We start from the raw sequence: 8,718 nt of genomic DNA on the forward strand, positions 1-8,718 counted from the left end.
TTGTTCTTGACTAGATTGGATCAGACCATGCAATGTGATTTGATTCTTGTTTTGTAATCTAACCTTGTGATTGTGTGTTTGTTTGTGTTAGATCCAGGACCAGAAATGGACCATGGTAAGGGAAAAGCACCATGAGGACCGCGGCCATGGGAAGATGTGTGGTGATTGGGCTGATTCTGAAAATTGTGTGATTATTGTAGCCTATTGTGCAACTTGTGAACTTATGCGATTCTAGTGTGTGATCTATCTATTAGGATGATGAATGATGTATGAACTTGGTTATTATCTATGAAATATCTATTTGCCCTAGTTGATGCTTGATTGTTTAAGTGTGAATGTTGGAACCTCAAAACTCTGAAAAAGACTTTGAATTATTTAACACTTGAACTTGAATATGAAAGATGGAACTGGTTGCATTGTTTGATGAGGCCGCAGTCTGGTTGGATTGAGGAATCCAGGATCGGGTCTTACAAGTTGGTATCAGAGCGTTCTTGATTCTAGGATTTGTTGGGTTATTGGTTCACCACACACTTGGCCATTTGGACTCATGGTGAGATAGTTGGGTTCTAAGTAATCTTTTGTACTGATTAACTTAGGAGTGATTGAGGTTTGTGTGTTCAGTTGTGGATGAACCTTTTGTTTATGTTGTAACTCCTAAGGGTACAAGAAGGTCTAAATCTCGGAAAGGAAAGGAGGCAACTGGAGCGTCTGGAGCAGTGGGGCAGGATGGTGCTGAACAGACCGGAGTGTTACCAGCTGGAACCATTCCAACCACAGTACTACCGGGTCAGGTGGAGCAGGTGGACAATGCAACCGGACTTCCAGTGGGTCCAACTCTTCCTACTGAGGTTAATGAAACTAATGTGGATGAGCAGCAAGAGCAAGTCCATGGAGACGATTCTGGGTCGTCCAACGTTGGTGCTGAGAGTGGCCAGAATGTTGATGCAAACAATGTTCGGGTCACTGGTGCAGAGGAGGTCATTGAGCCGACCATAAGGGGCTTGGTGGAGGCTATGCAGATCATGGGAGCTCAGATAGCCTCCATGACACAGGCGTTCACACCATTGGTGAACTCGTCCGTGGGACAGGCTAATCCTCCGGTTCGGGTTGCTGCTGGAGTGGCTGATGTTGGTGCTGGCCGTGTGGCTGAGGTGATTGAGATTGACCCACCGGCCAGGCCAGCGCATGGTATGGACTACCTGAAGGTGCTGGAGCATATCTCCAAGTTGGGGACCAAACACTTTGCTGGAAGTGTTGATCCTATGGAGGCGGACGAGTGGAGAACCAGGTTGGTTCAAAACTTCAAGTCCACACGATGTCCTGAGGATTACCAGAAGGACATAGCAGTACACTTCCTGGAGGGAGATGCACATAATTGGTGGTTAGCTTTGGACAAGCGTACCAATGGTACCATTGAGCACGTTGCTGACTTTGAGGTTGAGTTCAACCATAAGTACTTTCCTGCTGAGGCGTGGGATCGTTTGGAGCCCAAGTTCCTGGACTTGACTCAACCGACTCAGGAGGTATGTGGGAAGAGAACTGGAGGATGAGAAGGTTCAGGTCCGAAGGTTCATCCGAGGCCTAAGGGTGGAGCTTCGAACCTACTGTTCTGTTTGTAAGTTCCACACGGTTTCTGAGTTGGTTGAGAGGATGGCCTTGCTGGAGACCAACCTCACAGCGGAGGGTAAGCAGAAGCTGAGAGTGTGGTGGTATCCTCGGGTCAGAGTGGTGACAAGAAGAAGAAAAAGAGGGACTCGACCGAGGAGGGTAAAACCTCAAGTGGTAGGTCAGAGTGCCCTAAGTGTGGTCGATACCACGGTGGAGAGTGATGGAAGGCCATGGGCGCCTGTACTCGATGTGGTAAGATGGATCACTCAGCCAAGGATTGTCCAAGCCCGTTGGGTGAGTCCAGGACCTGTCACCACTGCGGCCAGAAGGGCCACTAATGCAGGGATTGCCCTAAGTTGCAAGGTACCAGAGTAAGGGACGTGGAGAGGCTAGCAGGCCAGTCTAGGGACGAGGCCAGACCTCAACACCTCGTGTGTATGAGCTATCCAAGGATGTGGATGGGACTCAGCCTTTCCAAGCGATCACTGGTAACATTCTAGACTACTACTTTTACAATTCCAGTAGAATTGCATGGTATGGAACCTAGGATGGATAGATATACTTTGTTGGGTCTTGTGTAGGGACCTTAAGTATTGGTGGTGTGGAAACACACACATTATTTGATACTGCAGCTACACATAGTTTTATGAGTCCAAGTATGATTGGAAAAGCTTTGTTCCAGTATGGAACATGGGATGGTCCTGAACGAGTGAGTGCGGCCGGAGGGCAAGTTATGAATTCACTCGGTCTGGTTAAGGACATCCCTGTGGTGATCTTGGATAGGCCGATGCCTATAGATCTGATTGCTGTCCCCCTCAAGCATGATGAAGTGATCTTGGGCATGGACTGGTTGGGAAAGTATCGGGCAACTCTAGATTATCACCGGGGAAGGGTGCAACTTGAGATGAGTTTGGACCCTCGATTAAGTACCAAGGAATCAAGCCAACCTCTTGTAGTTTGGTGGTTTCAGCAGTCTAAGTAGAACGGATGCTTGGAAATGGTTGCGAGGCCTTTTTGGCTACCATTTACACTGATGAAGTTGTAGGGGCCTGTGACCCAGAGGGTATACCGTTGGTTCATGAATTTCAGGATGTGTTTGGGGCATTCCCCCTGATAGGGCTGACCCATTCATCATTGAATTGGAACCTGGAACGGCCCCATTATCTAAAAGTCCATATAGAATGGCACCAGATGAGATGGCAGAGCTGAAGAAGCAACTTGAGGAGTTGCTTGAGAAGGGGTTCATACGCCCTAGTGTATCACCTTGGGGAGCACCAGTCCTATTTGTTAAGAAAAAGGATGGTAGCTTTAGGTTGTGCATTGATTATAGGGGTTTGAACATGGTGACTGTGAAGAACAAGTACCCTTTACCCAGGATTTATGAGTTATTGGATCAACTCCGTGGAGCCAAGTGGTTCTCCAAGATTGACCTGGCCTCTGGGTATCATCAGATCCCCATTGCACCAGATGATGTGAGGAAGACAGCATTCCGGACCAGGTATGGCCACTATGAGTTTGTGGTTATGCCGTTCGGACTGACCAATGCACCTGCTGCATTCATGAAGATGATGAACGGCATCTTCAGGGAATACTTGGACGAGTTTGTGATCATCTTCATTGATGATATACTCGTGTATTCCAAGACAAAGGAGGACCATGAAAGACACCTTAGGGCGGTGTTGGGCCGTCTGAGGGAACAGAAGCTCTTTGCTAAGCTAAGCAAGTGTAGTTTCTGGCAGAAGAGCATTGGGTTCCTTGGACATGTGGTGTCTGATAAAGGAGTCTCGGTGGATCAAGACAAGATCAAATGTATCCAGGAATGGCCACAACCAAAGAATGCTACAGAAGTTAGAAGCTTCTTAGGGTTGGCTGGTTATTACAGGAAATATGTCATGGGGTTCTCGAGCATAGCTCAACCTATGACTAAGCTGACAGGCAAGGACGTGAGGTTCACATGGTCTGAGGAGTGTGAGAAAAGTGTTGCAGCACTCAAGAACATGTTGAGTAATGCACCCGTCCTGGTGTTGCCTGAGGCTGATCAGCCTTATGTGGTGTAAACGGATGCATCCATAACTGGTCTTGGTTGTGTTTTGACACAACATGGGAAGGTGATAGCCTATGCTTCCAGACAGCTAAGGAAGCATGAGGGCAACTATCCGACCCATGATTTGGAGATGGCTGCAGTAGTATTTGCATTAAAGATATGGAGATCATATCTTTATGGTGCCAAGGTTCAAATACTCACAGACCATAAGAGCTTGAAGTACGTATTCACTCAATCTGAGTTAAACTTAAGGCAGAGGAGATGGATGGAGTTTGTTGCAGATTATGATCTGGACATAGCTTATCATCCTGGGAAAGCTAACCAAGTGGCTGATGCTTTGAGCCGCATAAGGGCTGAAGTGTCATCTGAGAGGGAGGCAGATGAACTGGAAGGGATTATCAGGTCCTTGAACCTGAACACCTTGGTTGGTTCAGATGAGCCATTGGGGTTGGAGGCAGTGAACCAGGCCGATCTCCTGACCAGGATCAGGCAAGCACAGAGCCTGGATGAAAATCTAAAGAAGGTAGCCGCCAATGACAAGACAGAGTACCAGACGACTGAAATGGTACCATCTTGGTCAATGGGAGGGTCAGTGTTCCTAATGATAAGGAACTCAAAGAAGAGATTATGAGACAGGCTCATAAGTCTAAGTTTTCAGTTCATCCTGGACTGAACAAGATGTATAGGGATCTGAAAAGGTACTACCATTGGGTGAGGATGCAATCTGATGTTGCAGAGTAGGTGGCTAAGTGTCCCACTTGTCAACTGGTGAAGGCAGAACATCAGGTTCCCAGTGGTCTACTTCAGAACCTACCCATACCAGAATGGAAATGGGATCACATCACAATGGATTTTGTGACTGGGTTTCCCACGACCAGGAATAAGAAAGATGCAGTATGGGTTGTGGTCGATCGGCTGACCAATTCGGCTCATTTCCTGCCTATCAAGAAAGGGGGTGGGGTCGACAGGATTGTGCAAGTGTACCTGGACGAGATAGTGAGGTTGCATGGTGTTCCAGCAAGCATTGTCTCGGACAAGGATCCAAGATTTACATCTTATTTCTGGTAGGCTTTCCAAAAGGCCTTGGGGACCAGAGTGAATATGAGCACATCTTATCATCCTCAAACGGATGGGCAGTCTGAAAGGACAATCCAAACCTTGGAGGATATGCTAACGGCGTGTGTGTTAGACTGGGGAGAGTCTTGGGAAAGACACTTACCCTTAGTGGAGTTTGCTTACAACAACAGCTTCCATACAAGCATTGGTATGTCGCCATATGAGGCTTTGTATGGTAGGCCGTGCAGGACACCCCTATGCTGGACCCAAGTGGGGGAGCGTAGCATGTTGGGTCCTGAGATTGTAGAACAGACCACTGAGAAGATCAGGATGGTCAAAGAGAAGATGAAAGGGGCGCAGGACCGCCAAAAGAGCTATGCAGGCAAGCGTAGGAAACATCTAGAGTTTGAGGTCAATGACCTGGTGTATCTCAAGATGATTACCTTTAAGGGTAGGACCAGGGTTTCTGGACGAAAGAAACTGGATCCTAGGTACTTGGGTCCATTCATGAGATTTATTCATCCCAGCTCCTATGAGATTTATTCAACTTCCTGGTGATTCTCCAACACTTTATGTATCCAAATCAAGCTTCTTACAAAGTGCTTCATCCTGGTTTGATTGGAACGACAAAGAAGCTGTCCTATTCCCAAACTGCGAAACCGGAATCACATGATTTGAAAGTGGATAATTTCGTCATCCCAACTCCTATGAGATTTATTCAACTTCCTGGTGATTCTCCAACACTTTATTTAACCAGATCAAGCTTCTTTCAAAGTCATTCATCCTGGTTTGATTGGAACGACGAAGAAGATTTCCTATTCTCAAACTGGGAAACTGGAATCACATGATTTGAAAGTGGAATAACTTCTTCATCCCAACTCCTATGAGATTTATTCAACTTCCTGGTGATTCTCTAACACTTTATGTATCCAAATCAAACTTCTTACAAAGTGATTCATCCTGGTTTGATTGCAACGACTAAGAAGCTGTCCTATTCCCAAACTGCGAAACTGGAATAACCTGATTTGAAAGTTGGATAACTTGTTCATCCCAACTCCTATGAGATTGATTCAAATTCCTGGTGATTCTCCACCACTTTATGTATCCAAATCAAGATTCTTACAAAGTGATTCATCCTTGTTTGATTGGAACGACGCAGAAGCTGTCCTATTCCCAAACTGCGAAACAGGAATCACATGATTTGAAAGTGGATAACGTCTTCATCCTAAATCCTATGAGATTTATTCAACTTCCTGGTGATTCTCCAACCCTTTATGTATCCAAATCAAGCTTCTTACAAAGTGATTCATCCTGGTTTGATTGGAACAACGAAGAAGCTGTCCTATTCCCAAACTGCAAAACTGGAATCACCTGATTTGAAAGTGGGATAACTTCTTCATCCCAGCTCCTATGAGATTTATTCAACTTCCGGGTGATTCTCCACCACTTTATGTATCTAAATCAATCTTCTTACAAAGTGATTCATCCTGGTTTGATTGGAACGACTAAGAAGCTGTCCTATTCCCAAACTGCAAAACTGGAATCACTTGATTTGAAAGTGGGATAACTTCTTCATCCCAGCTACTACGAGATTTATTCAACTTCATGGTAATTCTCCTCCGCTTTATATATCCAAATCAAGCTTCTTACAAAGTGATTCATCCTGGTTTGATTGGAACGACGTAGAGGCTGTCCTATTCCCAAACTGGGAAACTAGAATCACCTGATTTGAAAGTGGGATAACTTCTTCATCCCAGCTCCTATGAGATTTATTCAACTTCCTGGTGATTCTCCACCACTTTATGTATCCAAATCAATCTTCTTACAAAGTGATTCATCCTGGTTTGATTGGAACGACGAAGAAGCTGTCATATTCCCAAATTGCGAAACTGGAATCACCTGATTTGAAAGTGGGATAACTTCTTCATCCCAGCTCCTATGAGATTTATTCAACTTCCGGGTGATTCTCCACCGCTTTATGTATCCAAATCAAGCTCTTACAAAGTGATTCATCCTGGTTTGATTGGAACGACGCAGAGACTGTCCTTTTCCCAAATTGGGAAACTAGAATCACTTGATTTGAAAGTGGTAACTTCTTCATCCCAGCTCCTATGAGATTTATTCAACTTCCTGGTGATTCTTTTAACACTTTATGTATCCAAATCAAGTTTCTTACAAAGTGATTCATCCTGGTTTGATTGGTACGACAAAAAAGCTGTCCTATTCCCAAACTGCGAAACTGGAATCACATGATTTGAAAGTGGATAACGTCGTCATCCCAACTCCTATGAGATTTATTCAACTTCCTGGTGATTCTACAACACGTTATGTATCCAAATCAAGCTTCTTACAAAGTCATTCATCCTGGTTTTATTGGAACGATGAAGAAGATTTCCTATTCTCAAACTGGGAAACTGGAATCACCTGATTTGAAAGTGGGATAACTTCTTCATCCCAACTCCTATGAGATTTATTCAACTTCCTGGTGATTCTCTAACACTTTATGTATCCAAATCAAGCTTCTTACAAAGTGATTCATCCTGGTTTGATTGCAACGACTAAGAAGCTGTCCTATTACCAAACTGCGAAACTGGAACCACCTGATTTGAAAGTTGGATAACTTCTTCATCCCAACTCCTATGAGATTTATTCAACTTCCTGGTGATTCTCCACCACTTTATGTATCCAAATCAAGCTTCTTACAAAGCGATTCATCCTGGTTTGATTGGAACGACGAAGAAGCTGTCGTATTCCCAAACTGCAAAACTGGAATCACCTGATTTGAAAGTGGGATAACTTCTTCATCCCAGCTCCTATGAGATTTATTCAACTTCCGGGTGATTCTCCACCACTTTATGTATTCAAATCAAGCTTCTTACAAAGTGATTCATCCTGGTTTGATTGGAACGACGCAGAAGCTGTCCTATTCCCAAACTGCGAAACTGGAATCACTTGATTTGAAAGTGGGATAACTTCTTCATCCCAGCTCCTATGAGATTTATTCAACTTCCTGGTGATTCTCCTCCGCTTTATATATCCAAATCAAGCTTCTTTCAAAGTGATTCATCCTGGTTTGATTGGAACGACGCAAAGGCTGTCCTATTCCCAAACTAGGAAGTTAGAATCACCTGATTTGAAAGTGGGATAACTTCTTCATCCCAGCTCCTATGAGATTTATTCAACTTCCTGGTGATTCTCCACCGCTTTATGTATCCAAATCAAGCTTCTTACAAAGTGATTCATCCTGGTTTGATTGGAACGACGCAGAGGCTGTCCTTTTCCCAAATTGGGAAACTAGAATCAGTTGATTTGAAAGTGGGATAACTTCTTCATCCCAGCTCCTATAAAATTTATTCAACTTCCTGGTGATTCTCCAACACTTTATGTATCCAAATCATGTTTCTTTCAAAGTGATTCATCCTGGTTTGATTGGAACGACAAAAAAGCTGTCCTATTGCCAAACTGCGAAACTGGAATCACATGATTTGAAAGTGGATAACGTCGTCATCCCAACTCCTATGAGATTTATTCAACTTCCTGGTGATTCTCCAACACTTTATGTATCCAAATCAACCTTCTTACAAAGTCATTCATCCTGGTTTTCTTGGAACGACGAAGAAGATTTCCTATTCTCAAACTGGGAAACTGGAATCACCTGATTTGAAAGTGGGATAACTTCTTCATCCCAACTCCTATGAGATTTATTAAACTTCCTGGTGATTCTCTAACACTTTATGTATCCAAATAAAGCTTCTTAAAAAGTGATTCATCCTGGTTTGATTGCAACGACTAAGAAGCTGTCCTATTCCCAAACTGCGAAACTGGAATCACCTGATTTGAAAGTTGGATAACTTCTTCATCCCAACTCCTATGAGATTTATTCAACTTCCTGGTGATTCTCCACCACTTTATGTATCCAAATCAAGCTTCTTACAAAGCGATTTATCCTGGTTTGATTGGAACAACGAAGAAGCTGTCGTATTCCCAAACTGCAAAACTGGAATCACCTG

Source organism: Brassica napus, chromosome A7, assembly GCF_020379485.1.
Source record: "Brassica napus cultivar Da-Ae chromosome A7, Da-Ae, whole genome shotgun sequence".
In the NCBI taxonomy this organism is placed as follows: domain Eukaryota; kingdom Viridiplantae; phylum Streptophyta; class Magnoliopsida; order Brassicales; family Brassicaceae; genus Brassica; species Brassica napus.